At 54.4% G+C, this 5,000-nt stretch overlaps 11 non-coding genes and 1 pseudogene across 11 annotated transcripts; all 12 read right to left on the reverse strand.

Annotated features, from left to right (window-relative positions):
• Window positions 1-126: 126 nt before the first annotated feature.
• LOC138613593 (U5 spliceosomal RNA) lies at window positions 127-239 on the reverse strand. Its single transcript, XR_011309733.1, has one exon. It is a non-coding gene; the product is annotated as a U5 spliceosomal RNA (small nuclear RNA).
• Window positions 240-548: 309 nt separating this feature from the next.
• Window positions 549-739, reverse strand: LOC138613889 (U2 spliceosomal RNA). The gene has a single exon (XR_011310016.1). It is a non-coding gene; the product is annotated as a U2 spliceosomal RNA (small nuclear RNA).
• A 215-nt stretch (window positions 740-954) lies between these two features.
• On the reverse strand, window positions 955-1,067 carry LOC138613595 (U5 spliceosomal RNA). Its single transcript, XR_011309735.1, has one exon. It is a non-coding gene; the product is annotated as a U5 spliceosomal RNA (small nuclear RNA).
• A 309-nt stretch (window positions 1,068-1,376) lies between these two features.
• On the reverse strand, window positions 1,377-1,567 carry LOC138613890 (U2 spliceosomal RNA). Its single transcript, XR_011310017.1, has one exon. It is a non-coding gene; the product is annotated as a U2 spliceosomal RNA (small nuclear RNA).
• Window positions 1,568-1,770: 203 nt separating this feature from the next.
• Window positions 1,771-1,883, reverse strand: LOC138613596 (U5 spliceosomal RNA). The gene has a single exon (XR_011309736.1). It is a non-coding gene; the product is annotated as a U5 spliceosomal RNA (small nuclear RNA).
• A 309-nt stretch (window positions 1,884-2,192) lies between these two features.
• On the reverse strand, window positions 2,193-2,383 carry LOC138613893 (U2 spliceosomal RNA). Its single transcript, XR_011310019.1, has one exon. It is a non-coding gene; the product is annotated as a U2 spliceosomal RNA (small nuclear RNA).
• Window positions 2,384-2,602: 219 nt separating this feature from the next.
• On the reverse strand, window positions 2,603-2,707 carry LOC138613625 (U5 spliceosomal RNA; annotated as a pseudogene).
• Window positions 2,708-3,016: 309 nt separating this feature from the next.
• Window positions 3,017-3,207, reverse strand: LOC138613894 (U2 spliceosomal RNA). Its single transcript, XR_011310020.1, has one exon. It is a non-coding gene; the product is annotated as a U2 spliceosomal RNA (small nuclear RNA).
• A 211-nt stretch (window positions 3,208-3,418) lies between these two features.
• On the reverse strand, window positions 3,419-3,531 carry LOC138613597 (U5 spliceosomal RNA). The gene has a single exon (XR_011309737.1). It is a non-coding gene; the product is annotated as a U5 spliceosomal RNA (small nuclear RNA).
• A 309-nt stretch (window positions 3,532-3,840) lies between these two features.
• On the reverse strand, window positions 3,841-4,031 carry LOC138613895 (U2 spliceosomal RNA). The gene has a single exon (XR_011310021.1). It is a non-coding gene; the product is annotated as a U2 spliceosomal RNA (small nuclear RNA).
• Window positions 4,032-4,234: 203 nt separating this feature from the next.
• Window positions 4,235-4,347, reverse strand: LOC138613623 (U5 spliceosomal RNA). Its single transcript, XR_011309761.1, has one exon. It is a non-coding gene; the product is annotated as a U5 spliceosomal RNA (small nuclear RNA).
• Window positions 4,348-4,656: 309 nt separating this feature from the next.
• Window positions 4,657-4,847, reverse strand: LOC138613896 (U2 spliceosomal RNA). Its single transcript, XR_011310022.1, has one exon. It is a non-coding gene; the product is annotated as a U2 spliceosomal RNA (small nuclear RNA).
• Between the last annotated feature and the right edge of the window lie 153 nt (window positions 4,848-5,000).

Here is a 5,000-nt window from a genome sequence, read left to right on the forward strand (position 1 = left end):
CGACGGCTGCTGCCCAGCAATTCCGGCCACGCCCGACCTTGGCTCCGGGCCCTGACCCTCGAATGCCTAGGATAGTTTTTGTTGCTTGCTTGCTTGCTTGCTTGCTTTCCACAAAAGACAGAGGCTCGGCCAAACGGCTAAGCCTGCCAAAAATAGCTTTAACTCAATAGTGTTCCTCTCCACGGAAGTCTTTAGTAAAAGGCGAAAGACTTGTGCGTTTTGAAGAGAAACCCGAGTAGGTACAGGCTTCTCCTCGGGAGCAGCCCAGCACAGGCGTCGCCCCAGCCACTACACTCACGGTGAGTCTCACCACTTGGCTCGTCGCGGACTGGGCCGCTTCCACCCCAGCCCTGCCCACATTTGCCACAGGCTTTATCCGACGGAAAATTCAGAGAAATGAAGGCCTGGCTGTCAGATGCGGGCTACGAAACATGTATCAGGGTCTTGCAGGCCCTCTGTGACATTCCAGGAAGAAACAAAGGGGATCTGCGGGGCACAAAATCACTGCGCTGCACTGCACTGAGGAGTTGTTTTTGCACAAGGCAGGAGAAGGTTGCACCGTTCCCGGTGGCACTGCAATACCGGGTCGATGCGTGGAGTGAACGGAGCAAGCCCCTCTTTCAGCTCCCGGTGTCAAAAATCCGTTTAATATTTCGTCCCCGTATAGAGGACATATCAGATATTAAACTGATAAGAACAGATACTACACTTGATCTTAGCCAAAAGGCCGAGAAGCGATGCCGCAGACTGTTTGCCGCTCGAGCCCACCTCCTGGAACGGCCCTCCCTCGTCGTGGTGCGGAAATTCTTATCGGCCGTAACGAACGACGGCTGCTGCCCAGCAATTCCGGCCACACCCGACCTTGGCTCCGGGCCCTGACCCTCGAATGCCTAGGATAGCTTTTGTTGCTTGCTTGCTTGCTTGCTTGCTTGCTTTCCACAAAAGACAGAGGCTCGGCCAAACGGCTAAGCCTGCCAAAAATAGCTTTAACTCAATAGTGTTCCTCTCCACGGAAGTCTTTAGTAAAAGGCGAAAGACTTGTGCGTTTTGAAGAGAAACCCGAGTAGGTACAGGCTTCTCCTCGGGAGCAGCCCAGCACAGGCGTCGCCCCAGCCACTACACTCACGGTGAGTCTCACAACTTGGCTCGTCGCGGACTGGGCCGCTTCCACCCCAGCCCTGCCCACATTTGCCACAGGCTTTATCCGACGGAAAATTCAGAGAAATGAAGGCCTGGCTGTCAGATGCGGGCTACGAAACATGTATCAGGGTCTTGCAGGCCCTCTGTGACATTCCAGGAAGAAACAAAGGGGATCTGCGGGGCACAAAATCACTGCGCTGCACTGCACTGAGGAGTTGTTTTTGCACAAGGCAGGAGAAGGTTGCACCGTTCCCGGTGGCACTGCAATACCGGGTCGATGCGTGGAGTGAACGGAGCAAGCCCCTCTTTCAGCTCCCGGTGTCAAAAATCCGTTTAATATTTCGTCCCCGTATAGAGGACATATCAGATATTAAACTGATAAGAACAGATACTACACTTGATCTTAGCCAAAAGGCCGAGAAGCGATGCCGCAGACTGTTTGCCGCTCGAGCCCACCTCCTGGAACGGCCCTCCCTCGTCGTGGTGCGGAAATTCTTATCGGCCGTAACGAACGACGGCTGCTGCCCAGCAATTCCAGCCACGCCCGACCTTGGCTCCGGGCCCTGACCCTCGAATGCCTAGGACAGTTTTTGTTGCTTGCTTGCTTGCTTTCCACAAAAGACAGAGGCTCGGCCAAACGGCTAAGCCTGCCAAAAATAGCTTTAACTCAATAGTGTTCCTCTCCACGGAAGTCTTTAGTAAAAGGCGAAAGACTTGTGCGTTTTGAAGAGAAACCCGAGTAGGTACAGGCTTCTCCTCGGGAGCAGCCCAGCACAGGCGTCGCCCCAGCCACTACACTCACGGTGAGTCTCACCACTTGGCTCGTCGCGGACTGGGCCGCTTCCACCCCAGCCCTGCCCACATTTGCCACAGGCTTTATCCGACGGAAAATTCAGAGAAATGAAGGCCTGGCTGTCAGATGCGGGCTACGAAACATGTATCAGGGTCTTGCAGGCCCTCTGTGACATTCCAGGAAGAAACAAAGGGGATCTGCGGGGCACAAAATCACTGCGCTGCACTGCACTGAGGAGTTGTTTTTGCACAAGGCAGGAGAAGGTTGCACCGTTCCCGGTGGCACTGCAATACCGGGTCGATGCGTGGAGTGAACGGAGCAAGCCCCTCTTTCAGCTCCCGGTGTCAAAAATCCGTTTAATATTTCGTCCCCGTATAGAGGACATATCAGATATTAAACTGATAAGAACAGATACTACACTTGATCTTAGCCAAAAGGCCGAGAAGCGATGCCGCAGACTGTTTGCCGCTTGAGCCCACCTCCTGGAACGGCCCTCCCTCGTCGTGGTGCGGAAATTCTTATCGGCCGTAACGAACGACGGCTGCTGCCCAGCAATTCCGGCCACGCCCGACCTTGGCTCCGGGCCCTGACCCTCGAATGCCTAGGATAGTTTTTGTTGCTTGCTTGCTTGCTTGCTTGCTTTCCACAAAAGACAGAGGCTCGGGCAAACGGCTAAGCCTGCCAAAAATAGCTTTAACTCAATAGTGTTCCTCTCCACGGAAGTCTTTAGTAAAAGGCGAAAGACTTGTGCGTTTTGAAGAGAAACCCGAGTAGGTACAGGCTTCTCCTCGGGAGCAGCCCAGCACAGGCGTCGCCCCAGCCACTACACTCACGGTGAGTCTCACCACTTGGCTCGTCGCGGACTGGGCCGCTTCCACCCCAGCCCTGCCCACATTTGCCACAGGCTTTATCCGACGGAAAATTCAGAGAAATGAAGGCCTGGCTGTCAGATGCGGGCTACGAAACATGTATCAGGGTCTTGCAGGCCCTCTGTGACATTCCAGGAAGAAACAAAGGGGATCTGCGGGGCACAAAATCACTGCGCTGCACTGCACTGAGGAGTTGTTTTTGCACAAGGCAGGAGAAGGTTGCACCGTTCCCGGTGGCACTGCAATACCGGGTCGATGCGTGGAGTGAACGGAGCAAGCCCCTCTTTCAGCTCCCGGTGTCAAAAATCCGTTTAATATTTCGTCCCCGTATAGAGGACATATCAGATATTAAACTGATAAGAACAGATACTACACTTGATCTTAGCCAAAAGGCCGAGAAGCGATGCCGCAGACTGTTTGCCGCTCGAGCCCACCTCCTGGAACGGCCCTCCCTCGTCGTGGTGCGGAAATTCTTATCGGCCGTAACGAACGACGGCTGCTGCCCAGCAATTCCGGCCACGCCCGACCTTGGCTCCGGGCCCTGACCCTCGAATGCCTAGGATAGTTTTTGTTGCTTGCTTGCTTGCTTGCTTGCTTTCCACAAAAGACAGAGGCTCGGCCAAACGGCTAAGCCTGCCAAAAATAGCTTTAACTCAATAGTGTTCCTCTCCACGGAAGTCTTTAGTAAAAGGCGAAAGACTTGTGCGTTTTGAAGAGAAACCCGAGTAGGTACAGGCTTCTCCTCGGGAGCAGCCCAGCACAGGCGTCGCCCCAGCCACTACACTCACGGTGAGTCTCACCACTTGGCTCGTCGCGGACTGGGCCGCTTCCACCCCAGCCCTGCCCACATTTGCCACAGGCTTTATCCGACGGAAAATTCAGAGAAATGAAGGCCTGGCTGTCAGATGCGGGCTACGAAACATGTATCAGGGTCTTGCAGGCCCTCTGTGACATTCCAGGAAGAAACAAAGGGGATCTGCGGGGCACAAAATCACTGCGCTGCACTGCACTGAGGAGTTGTTTTTGCACAAGGCAGGAGAAGGTTGCACCGTTCCCGGTGGCACTGCAATACCGGGTCGATGCGTGGAGTGAACGGAGCAAGCCCCTCTTTCAGCTCCCGGTGTCAAAAATCCGTTTAATATTTCGTCCCCGTATAGAGGACATATCAGATATTAAACTGATAAGAACAGATACTACACTTGATCTTAGCCAAAAGGCCGAGAAGCGATGCCGCAGACTGTTTGCCGCTTGAGCCCACCTCCTGGAACGGCCCTCCCTCGTCGTGGTGCGGAAATTCTTATCGGCCGTAACGAACGACGGCTGCTGCCCAGCAATTCCGGCCACGCCCGACCTTGGCTCCGGGCCCTGACCCTCGAATGCCTAGGATAGTTTTTGTTGCTTGCTTGCTTGCTTTCCACAAAAGACAGAGGCTCGGCCAAACTGCTAAGCCTGCCAAAATTAGCTTTAACTCAATAGTGTTCCTCTCCACGGAAGTCTTTAGTAAAAGGCAAAAGACTTGTGCGTTTTGAAGAGAAACCCGAGTAGGTACAGGCTTCTCCTCGGGAGCAGCCCAGCACAGGCGTCGCCCCAGCCACTACACTCACGGTGAGTCTCACCACTTGGCTCGTCGCGGACTGGGCCGCTTCCACCCCAGCCCTGCCCACATTTGCCACAGGCTTTATCCGACGGAAAATTCAGAGAAATGAAGGCCTGGCTGTCAGATGTGGGCTACGAAACATGTATCAGGGTCTTGCAGGCCCTCTGTGACATTCCAGGAAGAAACAAAGGGGATCTGCGGGGCACAAAATCACTGCGCTGCACTGCACTGAGGAGTTGTTTTTGCACAAGGCAGGAGAAGGTTGCACCGTTCCCGGTGGCACTGCAATACCGGGTCGATGCGTGGAGTGAACGGAGCAAGCCCCTCTTTCAGCTCCCGGTGTCAAAAATCCGTTTAATATTTCGTCCCCGTATAGAGGACATATCAGATATTAAACTGATAAGAACAGATACTACACTTGATCTTAGCCAAAAGGCCGAGAAGCGATGCCGCAGACTGTTTGCCGCTCGAGCCCACCTCCTGGAACGGCCCTCCCTCGTCGTGGTGCGGAAATTCTTATCGGCCGTAACGAACGACGGCTGCTGCCCAGCAATTCCGGCCACGCCCGACCTTGGCTCCGGGCCCTGACCCTCGAATGCCT

Source organism: Semicossyphus pulcher, unplaced genomic scaffold (assembly GCF_022749685.1).
Source record: "Semicossyphus pulcher isolate SPU_LCO1_2020_fin unplaced genomic scaffold, fSemPul1.0.p SCAF_8, whole genome shotgun sequence".
Classification (NCBI taxonomy): Eukaryota; Metazoa; Chordata; class Actinopteri; order Labriformes; family Labridae; genus Semicossyphus; species Semicossyphus pulcher.